This window comes from Myxine glutinosa, chromosome 9 (assembly GCF_964187855.1).
Source record: "Myxine glutinosa chromosome 9, kmMyxGlut1.1, whole genome shotgun sequence".
In the NCBI taxonomy this organism is placed as follows: domain Eukaryota; kingdom Metazoa; phylum Chordata; class Myxini; order Myxiniformes; family Myxinidae; genus Myxine; species Myxine glutinosa.
In genome coordinates, this window is record NC_136269.1 from 46,306,739 (window position 1) to 46,334,376 (window position 27,638).

The 27,638-nt window shown below is 46.3% G+C and overlaps 1 long non-coding RNA gene and 1 other non-coding gene across 2 annotated transcripts; one reads left to right on the forward strand and one right to left on the reverse strand.

The window, feature by feature from the left end:
* Nucleotides 1-5,818: 5,818 nt before the first annotated feature.
* On the reverse strand, nucleotides 5,819-5,982 carry LOC137435868 (U1 spliceosomal RNA). Its single transcript, XR_010986162.1, has one exon. It is a non-coding gene; the product is annotated as a U1 spliceosomal RNA (small nuclear RNA).
* Nucleotides 5,983-6,980: 998 nt separating this feature from the next.
* On the forward strand, nucleotides 6,981-7,634 carry LOC137435561 (uncharacterized). The gene is made up of 2 exons (XR_013624457.1): nucleotides 6,981-7,248; nucleotides 7,369-7,634. It is a non-coding gene; the product is annotated as an uncharacterized LOC137435561 (long non-coding RNA).
* The last annotated feature ends 20,004 nt before the right edge of the window (nucleotides 7,635-27,638 follow it).

Genomic DNA, 27,638 nt, shown 5'->3' on the forward strand with positions numbered 1-27,638 from the left:
TAATTGGGAGAAGGCTGATTGGTCTGTAGTTGCTGGGATCTGTTTTTGCACCTTTTTTGTGCAAAGCGGTGATGTTGGCTGATTTCCAAGCAGATGGCAGATGACCTTGAGCAAAAGAGAGGGTGAAGAGAACAGAAAGAGGGAGTGAAAGAGCAGAAGAACATGATTTTAGGACCCGTGGGCTGATGCCGTCAGGACCAGTTGCAGAATCAGAGTCGAGGGTTGACAGAAACTTTTCCACCTTGTCAGGAGGAAAGGACACAGAGTCCAGGAGCAGCTTGGTACAACTGGGTACGGTGGGTACAGAGAGGGATGGGTTTGGGACACAAGATTTAGAGGCAAACACAGAGTTGAGGCATTCAGCTTTTTCACGTGCGGAGTCAGCCGTTAAGCCGTTTGAGGTGAGGGAGGGGATGGAGGGGGAACAAACACCAGAAACAGATTTGACCAGACGCCACCAGGATTTGGAAGAGGGAGACAGATAAGAGAGTTCGGTCTTGAGAATGGTGAGATATTGTTTCCTGGCTCTCCTGAGGGTGGACACACAATTGTTTCGGGCTTTGTGAAAGGAAATGAGATTTCCTTCCGTTGGATTTGCTTTCCAGGAGACGAAAGCAAGTTGTTTCAGGGCAACAGCCTCACCACAAGATTCCGTGTACTTCCATGCAAAACGTACCCGTTCGCAAACAAACTGGTATGTTCACGCATAGAAACATCGATCGTGGGTTTGTGGCGAATCTGCATATGGCGATCCGCGAAGTTCACGTTTAGAAGGAAGAAACCATCACGGCTTGTCGTCATTTACTTGCACTCGATATCTTTTTTTCATTCCAAACAACATAACTCTAATCACAAATTAATCACAAAATAAACTTTTAACAACATTGTTAATGTTTCCTTCATTGTAAAAACTACGAAGTCAACAGTTAAAAGGATTTTGAGCCGATAGGTGTTACAGCCTTGGCAAGATAGATGGGGACAGCGATCTGTTAGCGTATACACCGCCCAAATAGCTATGTGGAATTCTCTCATGTAGAGATTAAATTCATGTCGTTTGAACTTTGGCCGAGGTCATTATTTACTTTTAATGATGTTTATATACGAATCAAAAAGAAGATAATTGGTTTTGGGTCGTCCTTTCCGCATATCTCGTGGGATTGTGAGTACGAGAGACGACCGTGATGGCGGGGAGGGGGTTGGAATTCTCTCAAGCAGGGATTCAACCCAAGTCCTTATAAAAGGTCTTTGTCCGAGGTCACCGAGTCTGATCGGTGCAGCCGTGCAGCGATCGGTGCAGCCGTTTGTGCGGCACCCGGGAAAATAACGTTATGCGGGAGTCCAAACCTGAAAATGCTGGAGACCAAAGCTGAAATTGGAAAAACAATATAGCCTCTTTTACTCCAGGAGATCCCAGGATTACCCACCCAAAATATTGTTGCGATCGGTTCAGCCGTCTTTGCGGTACCTTCAAACGGACGGACAGACAGACGGACGGACATTTGGTGAATTATAGTAAGATTATACATACTTGTACCAAGTTTGTCTTGCATCACTTCAGCGATTATTCATTGATCACGGTAACAAAAACCTATTACAGCCCCCGACCTTTGACCTCTTGATGCAGAAATCTAATCAGTTCATCTTTGCATCATAATATATACTTATACCAAGTTTGGTCAAAATCCCATCACTGGTTCACAAGTTAGCTCTGTAATATATCTTCTTCTTTTTTTATCGGGATGTGACCTTTGACCTCTTGACCCTGAAATCTAATCGGTTTATCTTTACATCATTATACATGTACCACGTGTACCATTCCCGGTGTGTACCCCGGTTTAGGATAGGTACACCGTATCCCTGCGTGTCGTAAGAGGCGACTAAAAAGGGTTGGCGTCAGGAAGGGCATCCGGCCATAAAAACATTGCCTCAAAAAGGGAACCATGACAATTACAACTACATATGGGCAGGGTACACCCGAAGTACCCCATGGGGACCCCAATCCTTCTCGTCAAAACAAGGTGGGGAACCCGAACGAAGCAAGGGTGGAAATCACTCCATTTATGACGACGAAACGTCTGATGCCCGACGTGGAGATCGGTTTCTGAGGTTTGGCACATGGAATGTAGGGACAATGACAGGGAGATCAGGAGAAGTGGTGGAAGTATTGGTCAGAAGAAGAGTGGACATATGTTGTGTGCAGGAGACGAGATGGAAGGGAAGTGGTGTGAGAATGGTGAAGGGTAGGCAGGGACAGAAATACAAGTTTGTGTGGCAAGGGTGCCCGGAGGGCGTGCATGGTGTTGGTGTCCTGATTTCTGAGGAGTTTGTAGACAATGTGGTGAGTGTGACTAGAGTGAGTGAAAGGTTGATGATGGTGAAAATGATGATTGGAAAGCTCTTGGTGAACGTCTTCTCGGGATATGCTCCGCAGGTTTGTCGGAGCGATGAAGAGAAGGACAAGTTCTGGTGTGCGACAGAGAAGCTGATGGAAAACGTGAAAGATGAGGAAGTTGTTGTGCTAGGGGGAGACCTAAATGGACATGTGGGAAGGAGTATGGACGGTTTTGAGGGAGTTCATGGGGGTTACGGATATAGTGAGAGAAATGGAGAAGGTGAAAGGATTTTGGAGTTTGCTGATTTGTTGATTTATAATAGTTCCAGATAGAGGATAATATGCTTGTTACATACACGTCAGGTGGGTTGACGACAACCGTTGACTACCTGATTGTGCGTAGGCGAGATAGGGGGCACCTCCGGGGCGCAAAGGTGATCCCGGGGGAGGAGGCTGTTTCACAGCACCACTTGGTTGTCTGCGACATAAGGGTGAAGGGTGCGAGGAGAGCTCGGCGGGTGAAGTACCAACCGAGAATGAAGTTGTGGAGGTTGAAAGAGGTGAGAGTGAGGGAGGCATTAAAAGAGAGGCTGAGTATGGCAGAGGATGATGTGGTTGAGTTTGAAAGTGGTTGGATGTCAATGAAAGATAGTCTGTTGGGAGCCGTTGGTGAGGTATGTGGATGGACAAAAGGACCACCGAGGCACTCGGAAACATGGTGGTGGGATGATGAAGTTGGAAAGAGGATTGACGAGAAGAGGAAGAAGTTCAAGGAGTGGCAGAAGGCGAAGGGTACGGGGACAGAAAAGGCAGAGCATGAAAGTTATAAGAAAGCCAAGAAGGCTGCAAAGAAAGAGGTAGCAAAGGCGCAGGAGGCATGCAGGAAAATGTTTGGAGAACGCTTGGATTCGGAAGAGGGTCAGATAGCGGTATTCAGGATTGCAAAGCAAATAGCGAAAGAGAGGTGTGATGTGATGGGGGTGAGTTGCTTGAAGGATGAAGTGGGACAAATCATTGTGGACCCAGATAGAATTAAAGGAAGATGGAAGAGATATATGGAAATGCTGTTGAATACAGAGAATGAATGGGATGGCAACATAGAGAGTAACCCAGTTTTAGGACCGGCAGAGAAGATAACTGAGAAGGAAGTTGAGGAAGCAATAAAAGCAACGAAGAGTAGAAAAGCGGGAGGGCCGACGGGAGTTGTGGGAGATATGTTGAAGGCAGCAGGAAGTTGGGATGTGAAGAGAATGACAGAGATCTGTAATCTGGTGGTGAAAGAAGGCCGAATTCCAGTGGAATGGGAACTGAGTACCCTCGTCCCTCTATACAAGGGGAAAGGTGACCCTCTACAGTGTGGCTCGTACTGAGTGATAAAGTTATTGGAGCATGGAATTAAGGTATTGGAAAGGGTGTTGGAGAGGAGGATAAGGAAGAAGGTGAAGATCGACGAAATGCAGTTTGGATTTATGCCAGGAAGAAGAATGACAGATGTGCTTTTTATTGTAAGGCAGTTGCAGGAGAAGTACCTGGAGAAGAGGAAGAAGTTGTTTCTTGGGTTTGTTGATCTGGAGAAAGCATTCGATAGGGTTCCACGTGAAGTAGTGGCATTGGCATTGAGGAAGATAGGAGTGGAGGAATGGTTGATCAGAGTGGTGATGGCAATGTACAAAAGAGCGTGCACAGCTGTAAGGACGAAGGACGGGAACAGTGGTGAGTTTGAGGTGAAGGTGGGAGTGCATCAGGGGTCGGTACTAAGTCCACTACTATTTGTAGCTGTGATGGAGGTGCTGGCTCGGAATGTAAAGGAGGGTTTGCCATGGGAGTTGTTGTATGCAGATGATCTGGTGTTGATTGCAGAAAGTATGGATGGACTGAAGGAGAAGATGAACAAGTGGAAGGAATGTTTGGAGACAAAAGGTCTGAAGGTGAATATCGGAAAAACGAAGGTGATGGCAAGTGGTAAAGCATGTGGTGAGTTAGAGAGAAATGGGAAGTGGCCGTGTGCTGTGTGCAGGAAGGGTGTTGGAGTGAACTCCATTCAATGTACAATGTGCGCTGAGTGGGTTCATCAAAAATGTAGTGGCTTGAGAGGGTCATTAACCAGTGTGGCAGCTACATGCAAGTGAAAGGTGTGCACAGAGTGAACTGCAGATGGAGGAAATGTTGAGTTGGATCTTGGAGATGGTGTGAAGCTGGAAGGTGTGAAAACATTTTGCTACCTCGGAGACATGCTGAATGGAGAAGGTGGATCAGACTCGGCAACGGTTGCTGGAGTGAGATGTGCATGGAAGAAGTTTCGGGAACTGAGTGGCGTGCTGATGAGGAGGGGGAGTGTATGCTGCATGTGTGAGAAGTGTTATGATTTATGGGAGCGAGACATGGGTAATGAACGTAGAGCAGCAACGAAGGCTGAAAAGGCGAATGGTTCGGTGGATGTGCGGAGTATCGTTGAGAGAGAGGAAGACAAATGATGAATTGCGAAAGATGATGGGAATAGAGCCTGTGATTGATGCTGTGAAGAGGAACAGGTTGAGATGGTTTGGTCATGTGTTGAGCAAGGATGAAAGTGACTGGTTGAGAAGAGTGATGGAAATGAATGTAGAAGGAAGTAGAGGACGGGGAAGACCGAGGAAGACTTGGCTAAAGATGGTGGAAGAAGAAATGCGGACAAGGGGAGATGCAGAAAATATGGCAAAATGGAGGAGTTTGTCATGGGGACCGCAAGGCTTACCTGCTCTAGCAGGGAAAATGGCCTTAAAATGCATGTTGTTGTTTGTTATTTACATGTGCCATGTTTGCCTTTGATTCCTTCAGCCGTTGTCAAGTTAGAAACCTATTACAGAGTCTGACCTTTGACCTTAACCCCAAAATCAAATCAGTTCATGTTTGCTCTCGGCATCATAATACATACTTTGGTCAAATTCCATCACTGGTTCAGAAGTTATCGTGGTAATAAGATTTTTACCGAACCTGACCTCTGACCTCATGACGAAAAAATATAATCAGTTGGTTCATCTTTATCTCATTACACATTCCTGCACAACTTTGATTTGGATCCCTTCAACACGTTCTCAAGTTATCGCGGTAATAAAAACCTGTCATTGGCGGACAGATGGACAACCCGAAAACATGCACCCGGCGACTGCGTTGGTGGAGGCACAAAGATTCCAGGAACCGGATCTTCACCAAAATGAAATGCTTTCGTCTTTGTCGCACACCCAACATGTCCACCTCGTTTCGTCCCAATCCGTCCACCTCGTTTTGAGATATCCAGTATACAGACAGAGAGGAGTGAAAACAGCTTCCGTCAGGTGGAGGTAATGACCTCACAAGGAAACTTGCAGTCAGGTGTTCTGAACATCCCTTGTACTGAAAAGTCATTTTGAATGAACGACAACAATCCTTCAACAACTATTACCACTTGTACGTGTTTGGCTTGTGATAACAACAACGACATGTTTCATCTGTTTTTAGTTTAACAATCAGGGGATAGCGCGAACGCAGTCCCCCACTACCACAAATTGTACAGTCGAGTTTCCCACATTTGGGGAAATCGCAAGGGTCAACCCACCCGGAGTGCAATGGGTGGACCTCGCCCTGAGAACACCACCTTAATGATCATGGTATTTCTCCTGTCAGGTAAGTATGAGTTGTTTACCCCACGGTCTCCCTTGTCTTAGTGCGAGCACCGCCTTACTTTACCAGGACGTATTCAACACTTTTCCCTGAATATCTATTTAAATGGTGAATTTTGCACGATATTTGTAAACAAATCCTAATTGTAATATTAGGTTCGATATTATGATTTATTTATTTGGATAATTTCTCGCTTTGCTGCTGAGATTGGAGCAGATTATAAACGATTTAGCGACTGGATGCAATCCGAGGAAGCCGAAATGTCATGACGCTCTCCTGACGTCATGACGCTAAGAGGACGTCATGACGCCGGATATTGAGTCTCGATTTTCCAACTTCCTTCTTTTACCTCGTTATCTTGTAACAAAAATCTCTTCGAAATTCCTCCATCGCACATGGATCCTTGTGTTCATAGTTGATGGAACATTAAATCGAGTCGATTAAGGAAAAGGTTTTGATCTTTCTGTTCGAGTTTGCTGGTATACTGTATAGTATGATTAATATTGATTATAGTATCGTTTGACTTGTAATATCCTCTCCCACCAGGAGAAGCGCTTTGTCATCCACAGTTGCATGGAGACTTCTTGTGTACAGACGATTGGGATTGGGTGGAGTCCCTGTATATAGCAATAGATTCCCTGCATGGCGTGTCCGAAAGATTATGGCCACGTGGTCTGTGTACGCCATATTGTTTCCATTCCTCACGAGGCCAACCCCTGCTCTCGCATGGAAAATGGCCTTCAAATGCCTGTTGTGTGTGTTGTGTGTTTAACCTCCCGAATCGTTCGGGACCATTCTTTGAGAAAATAATGAATATCACATGATTACGTGTAGTTTTGGTGGCAAAATATGATAAAAACATCAACATGGACGAAAGATTAAAAATATAGATATCGTTTAGGCTTTTTTTTTTCATTGTTATCCTTTTTCTTGTTATAATTAATTATTTCATCTCATTCGTTCCTCATGTTCACTTCTTTTTTTACTCCATCGAAGGTCGGTGGTCCTTTTGGGACCAAAGAGGAGCGGCGCTCACTGCGGGGTTGAAGGAATCTTTCCGTCTTTCCGTGTGATTTCTGACGTCATGCTGCGATATTCTTCCTCTTCGTTGCTAATTTTCATGAAGATTGCCATTTGGAAACTCAAAGGTTTGTGGTTGAGGACGAGGAGTTTGGCTCGGCTCAAAACGGACCGAAATGGCACGCCTTCTCACTTTTCAGCAATCAACATCATCTGTTGGAGCGGAATAAAATACCAGATACCAGCCAGCAAATAATGTAACTTTCATTTTTTTTACCCTTCGGGCATGGACATCCGATTCGTGAATGACTTGGTTAAAAAAACGGCGAATGGTAAACGATGAACCAATATATTCCACATTCTTGTGCCCCCTTCAGTCGAACGTCAGGCCTTGACAGCAGGAACTCCATGTTTTCATTCCATCATTCATCATTTCAATCACAAATTAATACTGCCAGCAACGGTACCTGCCCTATGGGCGGGGCTTCCATTGGGAGGCCCAAACGAAAAGGTAAAATATCAGAAATTGAAGGCTTTTTTTATTTTAAACGATTTATATAAACATCCGTTAAATCATATCACACGCAAATCATCAAAATCTAAACAGTATTTGTAGAATTTCAATAAAAGCCACATCACTGTTCATGTCGGTAAATATTATTCCACCATGTTTCAAATTTGGGCAATGGGCTCTCCAATATTCGATGTGTTCACGGTTTGAATTACGTAACGTAACGTTTGTGACGATGTTTTCATTGTGATGATGTTGTGACGATGTTTGTGTTCACGGTAGTGTTTGATGTGACGGTGTGAACGTAATTTCATAATGTTTTTCGTTTTTATTTTCGTAATCCTTTAATGAACGTTTAATGTTTAATGAGCGTAAGAATGAGTGTAATGATCATTAAATGAATGAATGAAGGTAATGAATAATTCGAAGCGAAGCGAAAGACGCCTCAGAGCAGTCACATTCACAATCACTATGTCGTATGTACTCCGCATACGTGTTTCCTTCATTGTAAAAACTACCAAGTCAACAGTTAAAAGGATTTTGAGCTGATAGGTGTTACGGCCTTGGCAAGATCGATGGAGACAGCGATCTGTTAGCTTATACACTGCCCAAATAGCTATGTGGAATTCTCTCATGTGGAGATGAAACTCACGTCATTTGAACTTTGGCCGAGGTCATTATTTACTTTTAATGATGTTTATATATGAATCAAAAAGAAGATAATTGGTTTTGGGTCATCCTTTCCGCATATCTCGTGGGATTGTGAGTTGGATGCAAATGCAAAACCACTTTTCACACTTGTGCGAGTATTGCAAAGCCACTTTTCCCACTTGTGTTTGTGTTGAAAACCACTTTTCGCACTTGTGTTAGTGTTGCAGAACCACTCTTCGCACTTGTGTTGGTCTGGCAAAACCACTTTCCACACTTGTGCTGGTGATGCAAAAGCACTTTGCGCACTTGTGTAATTGTTGCAAAACCACTTTTTGCGCTCCTGTTAGTGTTGAAAACCACTTTCCCCACTTGTGGTCGTGTTGCAAAACCACTTTCCACACTTGTATTAGTGTGGAAGTTAAATTTATCTCAGGTGCCTCCCATTTCTCTTGGTCATCTTTGAGATGTTTCCACACCTTGATTGGAGTCCACCTGTGGTAAATTCAATTGATTGGTCATGATTTGGAAAGGCATACACCTGTCTATATAAGGTCTCACAGCTGACAATGCATATCAGAGCAAAAACCAAGCCATGAGGTCGAAGGAACTGCCTGCAGAGCTCAGAGACAGGATTGTATCGAGGCACAGATCTGGGGAAGCCTACAAAAAAATCTCTGCTGCATTGAAGGTTCACAAGAGCACAGTGGCCTCCATAATTCTTAAATGGAAGAAGTTTGGAACAACCAGGACCCTTCCTCGAGCTGGCCGCCCGGCCAAACTGAGCAATCGGGGGAGAAAGGCCTTGGTAATAGAGGTGACCAAGAACCCGATGGTCACTCTGGCTGAGCTCCAGAGATCCTGTGTGGAGATGGGAGAAACTTCCAGAAGGACAAGCATCACGGCAACACTCCACCGATCTGGGCGTTGTGGCTGGGCTACTTCCGGATAATAATGTTGAATGAAATCAGAGCGAAGAAATATATGTCGGCATCATTGTTGACGTTTTTGTGACGACTGTCATCAAACGGAAAAGTAATATATCTCAACGGAAAAGAAAAAGCGAATTTTTCAGATATGTCGACATATTGAGATATTTGGGCGGTGTATGACACATCGTCCTGAGATTTTTTTATATATAGTGGCATTTTCCCGTGTGTGCGTGAATGTTCTCAATTATTTCGGACACGGAGTCTGAAACCATCGATAAAAATGTAATCAGATGGTGAGTTAGATTGGAGATAAAGGGATGAGAGAGACTCAATGGCCTTGAAATTACAGGCCTTTGAGAATTCATTTCGTTCTATAAATGGAAACTTTCATGGGATTTTATTACCGTTTTTTCCCACCGAATCTAAAACGATGTTAGCGACTGTTAAAAATGAAATGATATGTCGAATTAGAGTTGAAATAAAACTGTGAGAGAGAGCAAGACAGCACGAGCCTAACTAAACAGGCCTCAAAGCTATGCGAGTTAATAAAATGATGGATATTTGTTTGTGAAGCCTCTCCCAGAATAGGTGGAGCTGCTCTCTAAACGAAGTGAGCCACACCCCCGGACAGACAGACAGAATCACCCTCGGATAATATAATATAGATATTCTCCGCAGGTGATATGTGTGTCTGGGGGTGTTGCTACACCCGGTCTGGGAGGGGCTTCAAAAACAAATGTCTTCCATTTTCTCTCCTCGCATAGCTTTGAGGCCTGTTTTGTTAGGCCAGTTGTATCTTGCTCTCTCTCACAGTTTTATTTCAACTACAATTCGATATCTCATTTCATTTTTCACAGTCGCTAACATGGTTTTAGACTCGGTTGAAAAAAAACGGGAATAAAATCCGATGAAAGTTTCCGTTTATGGAACGAAATGCATTTTCAAAGGCCTGTAACATGAAGGCCATTGCCACTCTCTCACACTTTTATCTCCAATCTAAATCATTATCTGATTTCATTTTTATCGATGGTTTTAGAGTCGGTTTCAGCAATAATTGAGAACATAAACGCACACATGGGAAATTTGCTGAGACATTTTAGAAATTGCCGATATATATTAAATAATCGCGGCTTTTCACGACTCGATATATCTTACACCTCCCAAGAGACACAGACGGGGAAATGCCGAGATATATTAAAGTCTCAGTTTTAGCTAACGTTGAGAAAATCTGTGAAATGTATTCCAACAGCCGTTTTGAATGTCGACTGGTTGGATGAGATGTGGGCACGGGGAAGGAGAGAGGGGAATGAGAGATGGGAGGAGAGGAGAGAACGTTCGCAGGACTTCGAAAGTACAGCGACTGAATACTGAATTTCGGGATCGAACCAAAGTCGAATTATATTTTTCCATGTTCCTGGGGGTGTATGCACAGTGTTTGTTTAAAGCGAGTCAACTCTTTTCCAACCATGGAATGAAACGATACAGTTCTTCAAAAATGTACACAATAATGTAAACTAGAGTCCCTGTATATAGAGTTGTGTCAACTCAAATTTGGACGCCATTTTGTGTCTAAGTGTGTCGGATTAGATATACATGTATCTGGGTTGATATATTCTAAACCTGCTAAAAAAAAATTTACTACACATATTTAGTCTTATTATTACATACAGGTGATATTTGTTTTGTCAAAAACTCAGCTATTGCCGTGAAAAAGAGCTGTGTGGTGATATTAAAAGTGGTATGGCAATGCATATTACAAGCCAACACTGCATATAAGAGCTAACATTATAAGTAAGACAAACCAATGCTGTCGTTCTCTGAATTTTAATAACTTTTAGAAAGGAGTGTGGGCATATCCAATATTTTTTAAAGGGTGCCGAGAGCAATTCCGGTGTAGGACTTCCAGCCGACATATAGTCTAACACACTTAAAACAAATTCTGTACGTGGTATTGCCATATTTCTATAGTGTACAACTTTAGTTTTATCGACATTTATATTCAATTTCCATTGTAATGATTTAACAAGCTGCAAGTCAGCTTCTGTCTCTGACATAAGGAAAACGTCATCGGCATCTAGTAAGATTGAAACGTTCATTTATTACTACACCCTTGCCCAGAACTCTGATGGATATTGCCTGATCGATTAATATGTTTCATAGCTGGCGACTTGGCTGCACAACCCGCAAAAAAATTGAGCAGGCCCCCCCCTAAAATTGCTTTTATGATTGCCGATTAGGCTAAAGATTTTAAACCAAAAAAATAACTTGCCTCGGAATAAGTTTTGAATGGACGGACAGACAACTGAAAACAAAACGGACCATGGGTTTCCCACCCCTATAAAATCAAAATTAATTCCCTCTGAAAAAGTACAGTGACATTGCCCGCAGACTACCCAACCGCAGACCAGGCAATGTCACTGTACCGGGACATTTCATCAATCAATGACAATATGCGGTCCGCTAGGACAACCCGAAAAAAATTGAGCAGGGTTCTTCCCACGGAAATGCATTTTTGGTCAGCTCCTTGAAGATTATAAACAAACACAAATCACTTCCCTTTAAAAGGGTTTTCAACGGACAGACAACCAAAAAAAAACCGAGCAGATAGAATTGCTTTTGAACATCGATCATCAAGAGGCGTGGGCCTACCTGGCAGAGTCTCGAGGAGTCGATCGCTTTCCAGCTCTTTCGTCTGACTTTCGCTTCCCAAATTTGTCTTCTGACTTTATCACTTGGAAATCTATACATCTTATATTTCCCAGATTGGTTTGAACAACCAAAAGCAGAACAACCAGTCATTTTGTTTGGCAATAAACAACATTCCCGTACCAAGCTGACGTTCACGCACGGTGAAGTTAGACACAAAATGGCGCCACGAAATCACGTGACCAGAAATCTCGGGTCAGCGCATGGCGCAACTCTCTTTATACAGGGACTCTACTTCTACCCATCTTCCAATTCCTCCACCCTCCTCACCTCTCTCGCGCTCCTCCTCCTCCTCCTCCTCCATTGTTTTCCTTTTCTCAATTTAAATTGTCTCATTTTCACCCGAAGTAATAAATAAATGCCAACAGGAGGAAACTGCAGTATTTATTCATTCCTGGTCTTGATATTTATTCTCTGCTTTTCATCCTTCATTAGCTATTTGACTTTGTTTTCGTAATTTTAAAATCACGTGCTGTTTTCCCTGAGCTGCAATAAATCAATGCTTACATCAATAAATCACATACACCAATAAATCAATGCTTACATCAATAAATCACATACACCAAATAAAGCACATGCTTACACCAATAAATCACATACACCAATAAAGCACATGCTTACACCAATACATCACATGCACCAATAAAGCACATGCTTACACCAATAAATCAATGCTTACACCAATAAAGCACATGCTTATACCAATAAATCACACACATCAATAAAGAACATGCTTACACCAAAAAATCACATCTGTCATGTAAAACGCAATGTGTGTGTGTGTGTGTGTGTGTGTGTGTGTGTGTGTGTGTGTGTGTATGTGTGTGTTTGTGTGTGTCTGACCCTTCGTAAGGGTAGGTTTTAAAGGCTTTGAGTAGTGCTTTAGAAGGGATTTGAGTGGGGGGTTTAATGGGCAATCTTTGAACACGACTGTGTGTCCACCGGTGAAAACACCCAAAATACCCTGAAGACCCAAAAGACCCTGAAGACCCAATGGGCCCCAAAGACTCAAAATACCCTGAAGACCCCGAAGACACTGAAGACTGTTAAAGACCCAAAATACCACGAAGACCCAAAATACCCCAAAGACCCAAAAACCTCAAAAGGCCACAAGACCCTTAAAGACCAAAAAGACACTAAATAGCACAAATACTCGAAAGACCCCGAATACTCTTCAAGACCCAAAAACACAAAATACCCTGAAACCCCATAAACACCGCAAAGACCCAAAATACCCCAAATACCCTTAAATACCCCAAAGACCCAAAAGACTAGCTGCCTTAAAGACTGGTAAACACCCAAAAGACCCAGAAGACCCAAAAATACCCCAAAGACCCTGAAGACCCCAAGGACCCAAATGACCAGGAGGAGTTAAAAGACCAAAAAGACCCCGAAAACCCAAAATACCCCAAAGACATCAAGACCCTTAAAGACCCAAAAGACCACAAAAACCCAAAAGACCCTGAAGACCCAAAATTCCCCCAAAAACCCATAAAGACCCCGAATACACAAAATACCCAAAGACCCTTAAAGACCCAAAAGACCACAAATATCCAAAAGACCCTGAAGACCCAAAAGACTCTGAAGACTGTTAAAGACCCAATAGATCACGGAGACCCAAAATACCCCAAAGACCGAAAAGATCGAAAAGACCCTGAAGACTAAAAAGACCCCGAAGACCCAAATAACCTTAAAGACCGAAAAGAGCCCGAAGACCCAAAATATCCCGGTGAGTGAAGGGATCAAAAAGACCCAGAAGACCAAATAGACCCCAAAGACCCCCAGACCCAAAATATCCCAAAGACACTTAAACACGCCGAAAACCCCAAAGACCCCGAAGACCCAAAATACACCATAGACCCTTAAAAACCCAAAAGACCCCAACGACCCAAACAATCCAAAAGACCGAAAAGACCTTGAAGCCCTGTAAAGACCCTGAGGACCCAGTGGACCCCAAAGACCCAAATTACCCCCAATAACCAAAATACCCCGAAGACCCTTAAATACCCCAAAGATCCAAATCGAGGACCCAAAATACTCAAATGACTCAAAAGACCTAGAGGATCCAAAAGTCTCAAATGACCCAAAAGATGCCAATGAACCAGAAGGCCCAAAATACACAAAAGACGCTAAAGACCCTGAAGACCCAAAATACCCCAAGGACACAAAAGACCCCAAGGATTCCGAAGACCCAAAATAAGAGTAATTATGCCTCTTACATTGGGACTGTAGACGGTGGCTTGCAAACTGAGCCCCAAGGTCCGTGTAGGCTACAGAAGCGGTATTTTTTTTCATCACAATATATGCAAGGCACAGGGAGGTGAAATTTGCTGCACGTGATGTGCAACGTGCGCAGAGTGAAACCAGTGTTCATTTACGTCTGTATGATGTCTAATAAATAAAGATGATATAAGCACCCCTGACACTAGGCCCAGTCTTCAGACTTTGGCATGCTCACGTGGCTGTACTGTCAAAAACTGTTCCAACCCTTCATTTTTGATGGGCGTTATACTAGTACATGCTTACACCAATAATGCACATGCTTACACCAACAAAGCACATGCTCACATCAATAAAGCAATACTTACACCAATAAACCACATGCTTACACAAATAAAGCAATGCTTGTAGCAACAATTCACATGCTTACACAAATAAATCGCATGCTCACACCAGTAAATCACATGCTTACACCAACAATTCAATGCTTACATCAATAAATCACATGCCTACATCCAATAAATCACGTGCTCACACCAGTAAATCACATGCTTACACCAACAATTCAATGCTTACATCAATAAATCACATGCCTACATCCAATAAATCACGTGCTTACACCACCACATCACATGCTTACACCCATAAACCACATGCTTACAACAATAAATCACATCCTTACACCAATAAATCACATACTTACACCAATAAATCACATACACATACATAACCATATATGCTTGCTCCATTATAATAAGAGATACGGTTAGTTATAAGAATCGGTAATTTCTTAAAATTTACAGATTTCAATCCAGATTTCGGCATTTATTTAGACCTCAATATCCGATCCTCAAACCCGAACAGAGATTTTGATTATATACTTAAATTAGTCCATGAGAGTAGACCATGCTTCCAAGGCAAGGCACATTTGTATAGGCCGAACCAAAATGGCAGCTTAAGAACCCAGCAATGTGACAGAGGACTGACGAAGATGGTGCACCGCCATGTTTTGTAAGGCTTACTTTGTTGTTGTTTTTTGTGATGAGCTCCTCCTATGTGATCAGAGCAGGCACATAAGCAGTCTTAGCTTATTACCCAGACAATGGGCCCGTTCACACTCACAGGGGGAATGAAGGAAGGAATGTTCAGCGCTGAACGCGCCGGCTTTGGTTGTTCAGGAACAGCTCACCCGGCGTGGCCCTCTGCGGTCACAGCACGTCCCTTGACGAAGGCAGGCAGGCAGGCGGGAGGGATCCTTGCGGCACGTATCTCAAACAAAGGCAGGCTGGAAGATATGCCCATCTCTCGCCCGGCTCGGCGGTTCTTCACAGCGCGATTTATGCAACGGCGCACTTTCACTCTCGCAACTCAATTCAGGATCTGCCTCAAGCTCAACCGAGCATTTAACTTGTAACTCAATTCAACACAGCGCTTCGAACTGATAACTCAAGCTCATCACTCAGCGCAGGTCCTCCTCAAAAACTCTCACTTGTTCAGCGCACCTCTCCTCAGAACTGAGAAGCGCCTCTCCCCATAACTGAGGTGGGGGCTTTTGGGCACAGGGTTATATTGCCACACCCTGGCCTGCCTCGAATGTTCCAAACCACGCCTTTTGCCGCAGTGCTAAGCCGCTCCCCTCGAGCCCTGATTGGCGGCTGGTGCTTACCGGTCACTCCCCACTCCTTCTGTCCCGCCTTCCTTCGGCCTGGATCGACTTGTCAGGCCGGCCTCGTGGTAATTTGCGCCAAAACTCAAAGCATCGAGGCGGCATAAACATTGGAAGGAAACCTAACTCTCATTATTCTACTCAACGCAAAACTAACACAGGAAAAGTACTATGCTTACATTTACGAAGAAATAACAACTATCGCGAGGCTACGTGTTGTAGTATGACTAAACTATGAGGGGGAAATTAACCTTTATTTGTAAAAACACAACTGCAACAATATATATATATATATATATAAATAAATATATATATATATATATATATATATATATATTGTTACAGACGCGGTTTTAGATGTTATTTTACCGAGCGGTGGTGTATTACCGCGTCCGAACAGTTACTCCCCGATTAGAACCCGATCCCGCCCGATTCCACTCGAACGTTGGCCGAATCGCGCTACGCTAAATCAATGAAGGAAAGGACACAACGGCTGGGACAAATGAAACGACACAAGGGGGTACAGTTCTCAAGACCTCCGGAGGAGGATATAATTGGTGATGCAGAAAAGGGGTAGATTACAAGGAAAGAGGTAAAGCACAGAAAAGATGGGCACTTAGACACAGTCTTATCTATCCCCGACAGACCACAGACAAACGGAACAAGACTGACTTACACAGGGATTGATGGCAAGGAAGGACAGGCAGTCGATAGCACAAGGTGCACCTTGGCTCAGGGACAGGATACAGCACGGTCCAGTCCAAAGATGCGGGGAGGTATTGCAGCGCTCGGAGGTGGCGTCTTCTCTCTCCAAGCTGAGGGCGCATCTGACGTCACCTCCCTCTTCCTGCGCATGCTCAGCGGGGAGTGACACGCCCTCGGCTCATTGGCTCCGCCCCAGATGGAATCGGTCCGCCGCTTCTATTGGGTGCGGGGGGTTACCGGGCTCCGCCCTTGACGAGGAGCTGACAGCGAGCCCCTACGTGGTAACCCCGTCGGAGCACATGTTCAATGGCGGCTAACCAAGCCGGAGTGAGGACGCACACTCCCCGCGCCACCGCCGCTGTTGTTGTTGTTGTTGTACCATGAGGAAGAGCTGCGGGGAGGTATTGGGAGGTCCTAAACTTTCTAACGGTGCCATACAATCACATTCTGGTGCAACGAAGAGTCAGAATTAATGGAAATGAGTCCTTAACTGACATAGACTAAGAATAACTAGCAAGATGTCCTATAGTTGTCTACGTGAGATGCGGTGGACCTGGATGCGACATTCAATGGGGGAAATAGGGGAAGGTCGGGTCTACAGAGTGTTGTTTACAGAAAATGGGACTAGGGAATGGGGGATTGGGGATAGTTGGGAAGTATTGGGGAAATAGGGGAATATTTACAAGCGGATATGGATGTATCCAAATCCCATATCCGCAACATTGCACCCTTCTCTACCTCGGGGCGTCCCGACCCGATAAAGTTTTACCCACGTTAGTGTGGCACTCAGATGTAGTTCCCTCTACTATTAACTCAACCCTGAGTGCGACAGTTTTACAGATGTTCACAAATGAGTAAATATGTCCCCCTGCGACGTTGCACCCTTCTCCTCACAGAAACACACCCACAGGATAACCGAATCGCGTAAATAATCCTCAAACTAAACATACAGCCGGTAGGGAGCATCATTTATACAAGACTACACTGATATTTACACTACGATCCAGGACCTGTTCTTTGAGGAACACATGCAGATGTTATGCATAGAGAGAGCACGCATGCCAGCATCGATACACCAACCCACGAGTGCCCTGTGGCCCTACGGCCTTTAATAATGTGCAGAGCACCCCATCCAAGCACCAAAAGCACCACCCCATACATACAGTCAGCACCATCCGGTGCACCAATAAAGTGTTCAATAATCACCGGTGGTCTCGCAGCCGGCCGATGTTCTGCCGCTGGTCTTGCCTTCATGGAGCACTTGGCCTTCTGGCTTCCTTAAAAATAAAGAAAGGCGCCAACCGCGTCCATTTCGAAATTGTGGCCGTCAGGGGGCCAACTATAGTGGTTCACCTCTATGGCATAGGTGCCACGTTGACCCAGAGGTCCATCCACGGGTGGTGCTTGCCCGCAAGAGAACTGCGGTCCATGGTGGGCGGCCACAAAAATTGCGGTCCATATGGTGTATCGATCCAGGCAGCAAGCAGCGAAAGTACAGGCCCACAACTGCGGAGCCAGCACCTCCCTCTCCTCTCTCTCCGCCCCAAAGCCAGATCCTCGGAGGTGGGAGACAAAAGAAAACAAGTGAGTAAGGTGGTAAGGGCGCAAAAGTGCACGCAATATTAGGTAATGCACACGAGGGGCACATGGGAACCAGGTGAGACAGGTACGTTCCTACCGTATGCCCCCCCCCCCCACCAGGTAACCTACATTGCCCTTCCCTTACCCCTTACTGTATCCACAAAACACAACACTACCCATAAACATCTACTTTACACATCAACAAACGTCCCTACTGTCTTCCCCGTTCCTCCCATAAACCAAATTCGTCTTCTCTCCCTCCTAACCAATCAAATTTGCCATTTCCAACTCCCATCAAAATTTGCCATCTCCAATTCCCATCAAAATTTGCCATCTCCAATTCATCATCAGTCCCTCCTAAGGAGGGAGAGATGGAATCACCCCAATGTCTTATCCACGTCGTGATGCGTCTCACAAATCCAAACAGCAATTCTTATTTCCTGCAACACAGAACAAAGGAACACAGGTGTGGAGTCATCATCATCACCTCAGGTAAGTGGCTGCGTATGGTGCGACAGGTTCATCAATCCTAACTATTTCCTAAATGACTTTAACAACTTTACATTACCCGGGGTCTTTCCCTGCCAATCCATTGGCCAACTTACACTATGGGTTCTAAAAACCAATTCCCATTGACCAAACTGTGGTGCTTCTCAATTTGGGGTCTCACTCCCCCGATTCAACACTCGGTGCTCTCGCACAATTTCTGGGCTGTGACGTGTAGCTCTCCCAGCAGGTCTACCCACCTGCACACCTCCACCACTGTAGTTGCCACCCGAGCTTACCTGCTCCTCACCCTAACCTAACTAACTGGGGAAGGCCCTCTCGCACTCTCACCCCCTCAGTGCCCTCTCTGGTACGGGCTGCCCGATCCACACCCGGGATCCTCAGGCACCCACTGACACTAACGGCTCCCAGAGCCCACCTGCGGCCTCACCTGGCCGACATCCTCACAGTGGTGGAGTGCCCAAACCAACTACACACACTAACAGGCTACACGCCCAGCCATTTCCACAACACTAATGCACCCATCCATAATACCATTCTGCAACCGCACCACAAATGCCAATATCCAACCACAATTTACCTATACCCTCTACCTAACACTTACACTACCCGCCCCGGGTACTCGTGAAAGGGGTCCACTCTTCCCCCATCCCCACCTTCGCACCATGCACACCACTCCGTACCACTTACTCCATGTATTCCACACACCTGTACTTGCACACCTGTGCTCTCACACCTGGTGCCACCTGCACCCTTCTCTCCCCCAAGCGCATTTGCGCTGATCCACAACACTCATTACTCATACACTGCTCCACCCACCTGTCCAGTTCTCACACAGCATCATCTCATCTAACTACTCCCCTCCGAAACTTGCGCTTCCCAGTCATCCCTTTAAACTATTGCGCTCCCTCGTCATTATCATCCCTACTAATCTACCTGCGTCCCCACTACAGGTATCAGTCACTAGCTAAACCTTAACGTTACCTAATGTCAATCTCTTCTAGATCCCTAACAATATAACCTAACCCACCCGGGCTAGTTTTCACTGCCATACACCCCATAATCTAAAGCGCATTTGCCCCACTCTTGTGAGGGATGACAGAGTTGCCATCCCACCACATCGGGCATCTCCCACGACCAATTTTGCACATCAAATTTCAACAAATCAAAAATTTGCCAATCACTACCCATCATCTGCCAATCATTACTGCCAATCCTTTGCCAATCATCAAATTTTGTTTTTTTCTAATTTTGGGGCCAAAACACCATCCTCGTCATTACAGTCTACTTACTAATGCCTCTCGGTGCGCCAATTCACTTCTAAGGCTCGGCTTCGTACAGCCAAGCCATGAATGCGGGTTGTTTGGTGCCAGTGGCTGGATACGTCCCGCATTCGGTGCAGGGAAGGAGGTTTACCCGGGCCGAGGTCCCACGCACCATCTCGGCACGGAGCAATCCCATGGCCCGATCTCGACCTGCCGGAATGCCTCAACAAAAAGTGGTCGCCATGACGACCCCCCCCCATCGGGCTGCCCGCTCTGCCTAGTGGAGCACGGACGCGGCCATTCAAAGCGAGGCCCAGCGTGGATCGCGTACGGCGGTCCTTTCGAACCCGCCGTGGCTCGGATCCCCGCTGGTTCTCGCGGCACGCGAAGCCCGGCACGCACCGAGGGCCCGATTCGGCTAAAAGTCGCTCTAACTGCTAACCCGGTTACCGTCGATGCTTCACCTGCATGCTTACATGCATACGCTACCCCTTTCTTGCTCATACCTCCAGCTGTTCCCATGCTCCTCGTACCTTTCCTTACACACCTCGGTACACTCATTCCGCTCACCAACTTGGTCACACACCTGACCACCGAACACCTTGGCACACATTCGTCACTCGCACACCTCACCAACACACCTCTTCGCGCCCCTTCCTCGGTCACCTCCTCTGTGAAAATCACAGGTGTGCTTTCACTCGCACACCCAACCACGTGCCTCACTACCAATTCCAGCGTGCATTCCCACACACGCTCTACCATTCCAGGTGTGCTTCCTTTCTCACCTGTCACAACCAACTCACGCTCCGTGTCACTCTTACTACTCTCACCTCCACTCTTGACAGCGCACTCACCCTTACTCTCGACAGCACACTCTTTCCTCATGCACCCGTCCGTTACACACCTTTCTCGCGCACACTCTCCCGTTACACCCTCTGTAACACTCACCACAGGCGTGCATTCTCCCTTTACACCCTCCGTAACACTCCTCACTACGCGCTTCCATGTGCTCCCTCGCACACGCGCTACGACCGACTCACTCTCAACAGCACCCTCACTCCTTGGCACGCACTTTTTCCTCACACACCCCAGAGTCGGACTTTCTCGCACACCTCCTTTTTCGCACACCAGACCTGTCGCACACTTCACCAACGGCCTCTCACGAACACCCGGGTCCATCTCGACCCCCAAGCTTCTTAAATCACCTGGCGCATCATACGCACGACCATATTGGTCACCACTTACACCGGGTCCTCTTCCTCTTCGCTTCTCCTCCATCACCTGCGAATCCCTCATCCGGTTAATGAGCACATCATCACGATCCGAACACAGACTTTGGACCAATTCTTTTACTTCCTCCTTTATCTCTTTCTTATCCTCTCTCCGTCGCTTCTTAATTTCGCTCACCCCTTCTTCCACTTCTTCTAATTTCTGCTTCACCTCCTTCATCTCCTCGTGCGCCCCCTTAAGTTCTTCCTCTAACTCCACCTTATTTTTTTCTATGTGCTCCCGCACCTCCCGCTCTTTAACCTCCATCACCTCTACCACCTTGTTCATTTTCCTCGTCAGGTCCTCATGTACCGTCTGACACTCTTTTTTAATTACCCCTACGTCCTTTTTCATCTCCTTCTGTGTCGATTTTAAACCCTCTATTACCGCTGTGTTCTTCTTTACCTGGTCCCCCAACTCCTTTTGTCCCACTGTCAGTTGTTCTACTCCCAGCGTCAACTCCTCTATACCACCTTGCAATTTTACAGTCCCCTTTCTCACCTCCTTCTCCATGCGCTCCTTACAGTGCCTCACCTCCTCGCGCACTCCTCCGACCTCCTCACTCACACCTCTTCTGATCTCTTCTCCCATCACTTGCATCTCCTGCCCAGATGCCACCCTCATCTGCTCCATTTCCTCCCTGTGAGCATCCAATTTAGTTTCTACCCCCATTCTGACCCCCTCTATCTGCTGCCCCATTTGTTTAACTTCCCTTTCCGCTTGGTCCCTCATGTCCCTCAATTTGCCTTCCATACTGTTTTCTAACCCCTCTAACCCCTTTTTCATCCCTTCCATTTGATTCTCCTGAACGGCCATTCTGTTTTCTACCCCCATTAACCCCTCCTGTATTTCCCCTAATCTATTGTCTAATCCCTCTATTCTACTCCCTAACCCTCCGATCTGGGCCCCCATGTCCTCCCTCAATTTCTCGCTATTGGACCCCATTTGGCCCTCCAATCGCTCACCCAATCGCTCACTATCAGCCCTCATTTGCTCACTATTAGCCCTCATATCGTCCTTCTGCAGGTTGAGGGACGCCTGCATTTGCGCCATAAATTGCTCCATGAGGGCCTGCATTTGGGCCATCCCTCCCACTTGTGCAGCGGGTGCGGCCGCCGCAGCCAAGTGCGAGGCGCCATTTTGCGAACCTGCCGCCCTCACTGCTTCGCTCTCCTCTTGTCCCTCAATTTGGTCCTGGATCGACCCTGCCTCACTCTCCTCTACCGGAACCCAGCCGTCTTGATCCGCCATAGCGCGACTTTCAAAATTCGGGTTTTTATTTTTGTAAAACAAAATCAAATTTCGCCGCTAATAATTTCGAGCGCGTGAAGCGCGCTTCGGGTCCGATCTCACTCCTCGACACCAATTGTTACAGACGCGGTTTTAGATGTTATTTTACCGAGCGGTGGTGTATTACCGCGTCCGAACAGTTACTCCCCGATTAGAACCCGATCCCGCCCGATTCCACTCGAACGTTGGCCGAATCGCGCTACGCTAAATCAATGAAGGAAAGGACACAACGGCTGGGATAAATGAAACGACACAAGGGGGTACAGTTCTCAAGACCTCCGGAGGAGGATATAATTGGTGATGCAGAAAAGGGGTAGATTACAAGGTAAGAGGTAAAGCACAGAAAAGATGGGCACTTAGACACAGTCTTATCTATCCCCGACAGACCACAGACAAACGGAACAAGACTGACTTACACAGGGATTGATGGCAAGGAAGGACAGGCAGTCGATAGCACAAGGTGCACCTTGGCTCAGGGACAGGATACAGCACGGTCCAGTCCAAAGATGCGGGGAGGTATTGCAGCGCTCGGAGGTGGCGTCTTCTCTCTCCAAGCTGAGGGCGCATCTGACGTCACCTCCCTCTTCCTGCGCATGCTCAGCGGGGAGTGACACGCCCTCGGCTCGTTGGCTCCGCCCCAGATGGAATCGGTCCGCCGCTTCTATTGGGTGCGGGGGGTTACCGGGCTCCGCCCTTGACGAGGAGCTGACAGCGAGCCCCTACGTGGTAACCCCGTCGGAGCACATGTTCAATGGCGGCTAACCAAGCCGGAGTGAGGACGCACACTCCCCGCGCCGCCGCCGCTGTTGTTGTTGTTGTTGTTGTACCATGAGGAAGAGCTGCGGGGAGGTATTGGGAGGTCCTAAACTTTCTAACGGTGCCATACAATCACATTCTGGTGCAACGAAGAGTCAGAATTAATGGAAACGAGTCCTTAACTGACATAGACTAAGAATAACTAGCAAGATGTCCTATAGTTGTCTACGTGAGATGCGGTGGACCTGGATGCGACATTCAATGGGGGAAATAGGGGAAGGTCGGGTCTACAGAGTGTTGTTTACAGAAAATGGGACTAGGGAATGGGGGATTGGGGATAGTTGGGAAGTATTGGGGAAATAGGGGAATATTTCCAAGCGGATATGGATGGATCCAAATCCCATATCCGCAACAATATATATATATATATATATATATATATATTGTTGCGGTTTTGCCATAAAGGCAAACCCCCTATAGTTAATTGCATGACAACATGTAGCCTACAGTAGTTATTTATTAATTATTGAATGTAAAGATTAGCCCCCTTCCCATTGTGTAATAATCCAGACCAATATGCGTTGAGGTAGGCATGAATTCAAACGATGTGCAGGGAGGCGTGGCTAAAACTACAGTCCACGTAATCAACCACGGCTGAGGTTGGCATGGCTAATGAAGCCGCTCACGTCAACAGCAGGCAGCCAATGACAGGTCGGGGCACGCATGAACCAATGAGAGATCGAGGACAGGCAGAACAGCCAATCAGGTCTGGACTTTGCCCCGGCAATCTACCATCATTGCCTCGGCCAATGGGAGGCTGGGTAACATTCTAGAAGCTTTTCAGGTCCGATATAACTCAGGGCTCATCGCTTTCTCCCCACTCTCTCTCTCTTCGCCGACGCCCCTCTCTGATCCGACCTGCAAGTGTTGAACTCTCTCATCGCCGACGCCCCTCTCTGATCCGACCTGCAAGTGTTGAACTCTCTCTTCGCCGACCTCTCACTCTGATCTGGCCGCCTTTGCCGATCTCTCTCTCTCTCTCATCGCCTTTCAGTCTCCCTCTCTCTGATCCGGCTGGCCTGCAAGCGTTGACCCCTCCCGCAACTCATCTTGGAGCTGGCTGCCAAACCTGCGCTGAAGGTCATCCTACCTGCGCTGAAGTTCGTCCAACCTGCACTGAAGTTTGCCCAACCTGTGCTGAAGTTCGTCCTACCTGCACTGAAGTTCGTCCTACTTGCGCTGAAGGTCGTCCTTCCTGCACTGAAGTTCGTCCTACCTGCGCTGAAGTTTGCCCAACCTGCGCTGACGTTTGCCCAACCTGCGCTGAAGGTCGTCAATCCTGCGCTGGAGTTCGTCCTACCTGCGCTGAACTTTGCTCAACCTGCGCTGAAATTCGTCGTTCCTGCGCTGAAGTTCGTCCTACGTGCACTGAAGTTCGTCGTTCGGCACTGAACCTGCAAGTTGCACATCCCTGACGGCCGTGGGTTGCGCGGGAGCTGACGGAGCCAAGGCGGCGTCGACATGCTTCCCGGTACAGGAATTAACTGGTGTGTGTGTGTGTGTGTGTGTGTGTGTGTGTGTGTGTGTGTGTGTGTGTGTGTGTGTGTGTGTGTGTGTGTGTGTGTGTGTGTGTGTGTGTGGGCGCCTGTTGGGTTTATATAGGTAAGAAATTGATAAGGCTGCATCTTCATGTCTTCCTATTGCCTTGTAATAAAAGGATGAATATTTGGTTGTTTCTTTCAAACCTGGACAGATCGTCTTTTCTCCATTGGCCTCGCATCATCTGAGACCGAATTTGGCTTGAATCAGGCCCATAAATCACATCAGGTAACACCGCTTTCCACACCGTGCAAAACCGCTCGGCATGCAATAAAGTGTGGAAAGCGAGGGTTTAATCACCGATTTCTTCAGCCGCGTGTTGAAGTTGCTTAGCAACCCGTCGACCACGAGTTTAGTCATGGCCGGCGGCCTGTGGACCCTGAGGTTGAGGGGGAGCAAGGTCATAAACTCCCCTTAGTACATCAACAAACCTGGGATCCGCAACAAAATTGGTGTCTGGGTGTGGGATATTCGAATCCTCTGGACACCATAACAATTAGTTGTCCGGATAAAAAAAAAAAAAAAACCTTACCCTTTTCATCCCCCATGACACTTGCGTCTGTACTACGATAAAGACCTGAGAAGAGTGTACACCCAGTGCTGTTACAATTGGCTTTAGTAATTGGGTTTGATAGAGGATCAACACTAATATAGGAGAGGAAGGAGGAGTAGAAGAAGGGGAAGGAGAGATAGTTTTGGGGTGTGGCAGCAGTGCCCTGAAAATGTCACTTATGGGGAGTATAATAGAGCAGAGCAGCACTCATGTCATGACAACAGAGCCTATAGAGCAGAGAAAGACCCGTGGTATGATGGAGCCTATAGGACTGAGCAAGACTTGTGGTATGACGTAGCCTATAGGACTGAGCAAGACTCGTGGTCTGATGGAGCCTATAGGACTGCACAAGACTCGTGGTATAAAAAAAAACAAAAAAACAAAAAAAACAAAACCTTACGTGGTATGACGGAGCCTATAGGACTGAGCAAGACTCGTGGTCTGACAGAGCCTATGGAGCAGAGCAGAAATGGCATGAGTACCCTGAATATTTAGCCTTTGGAGCATAACAGGAATGGCAGTATGATGCCACTAAGCCAAAGGACAGGGCACAGATTGCATTTTATTCTATATTTCGCATGCTGCCCCGACCACAACAGCAGATAATTTTCAACACTCTGACTACATCGGCTGAGAAACAAATGTGGGAATATTGCTTGGAAGGCACAAAGATTGAAGAACTTCAAAAGGATATAGATGAGGTACTGCAGCAGGTAAAACAAATGGAAAAATATCGCATGGAAGACAAAAAGGAGATTGAAAAACTACAAAAGGAACGAGACTATGTACTGTGTTACGTGCTCCTCCCCGACCCCCTGGTCACGGTGTACCTCCGAGCCCCGAGAGGAGTCACGGCAGAAAAATGTGTTATTCCGTATGTCAAAGATCAATGGTGAAGCCACACCAATTGTTACTCACAAACAAATATTGTATTAAGATCACACAAGAATAACAGTACAACAATAATAGTAATCAAAAGTACAATCAATATATCCTATGATGGTACCATTAGTTTCGTAACATAGAACTCACTGTGCTCCAAGTGAGTGAAACCAGAACATTCCCAATGTCTCTTTCCCGGCCTCAAACCCAAGTTGATTCCGGTTTCAAGCTGAAGTCTATTCGCTCCAGCGATCGCCAGAACGATGTCCAATCAAGACCAGAATCCCGTGCGGATGGCAAGTACAGTCACACAGCCCAAAGCTGCACAAAGACGCCCTCAAGGCGACTGGGAAATCACACCCTCGGGTATGGACTTTTGGCGTCGGTGAACTGACGAAGCAAAAACACAGTCGGTGAACCGCAAATTAATCTTCAAAAGCCACGGTGCACACACACACACCAGATACGTCTGAAAGCGGTGAAAACGGCTAACAAAGCAAAGAAACCTTGCTCGACGCGTGAAGCGCGCGAGTCAAAATGGTCGACGACCCGTTCTTGAGATGTAATGGCCCGACGATAATTCTCTTCGGAATCCACCGCCAAAAACCTGACACGCAGGTTGATCGGTCACAGCGATGACACCTCTGTCGCAGGGACCCCTTTCCCGGGAAACCCGAAAGTTTACTAGTGACTCCCGTTCGACAACGTTCGCTTCAGAACTCGGAGCAGCTCGGCTTTTTTGTCCGACTCACTCGCTCCACCCTCCTTTTCTCCTCTCCCTGTTCGTCGCCATCCGGTTCCTATTTCATTTAAAACATTAACTTTTAACTTTTGAAAATAGAAATATCTATTCCCTTTAAATGACAACAATAATAATACATGGAATCAGAAATGTTTACAGTGGATGAAAACCACCACAATGGAAGTGACAAATCCATAACACTTCCCCCCCTCAAGAAAGAAAGTTTGAACAAAGTGAAAACTTTATTTGCAGGCAAAAACTCTTTTAACAAACAAAAGTAAAACTCACACCCCAAATCATCAATTCACGTGAGCAACAATAATTAATATTTCCCAAAAATAAAGCAACAAAACTTCAAACAACCTACAGAGATTTCCAAAGTTAGTTCACTCTGGACAAAGCATCAGCAACGACATTGTCCATGCCCTTTACATGCTCAATTTTCAAGTTGAACTCCTGCAAAGCCAATCTCCATCTCCTCAACCTCTGGTTTTTATTATTTATTTTTTGAATGGTTAAGGGGTTGTGATCAAAAATCCAAAGTCAAGCAAATCTATAGCACTTTTTTAGGGAGGCCGAGCTGAGAGCCAGGTTTCATGGTGGTTGGGTGGTGAGGCCTGGAAGTATTCACTACATGGACGCCTTTAGGAACGTGGAGTTCACGGTTAATCCGTGTAGGAATCTTGGCTCGGCTGCTCCGCAGCATTCAGTGCTTCAAACTCTTCCTAACTTTCATAATAATCACGGTTGGAGCGCTTGTCACTGTAGTCACGTGAATAGCGGTCTCCTTCTCGGCCATTACCCTGATAATCATC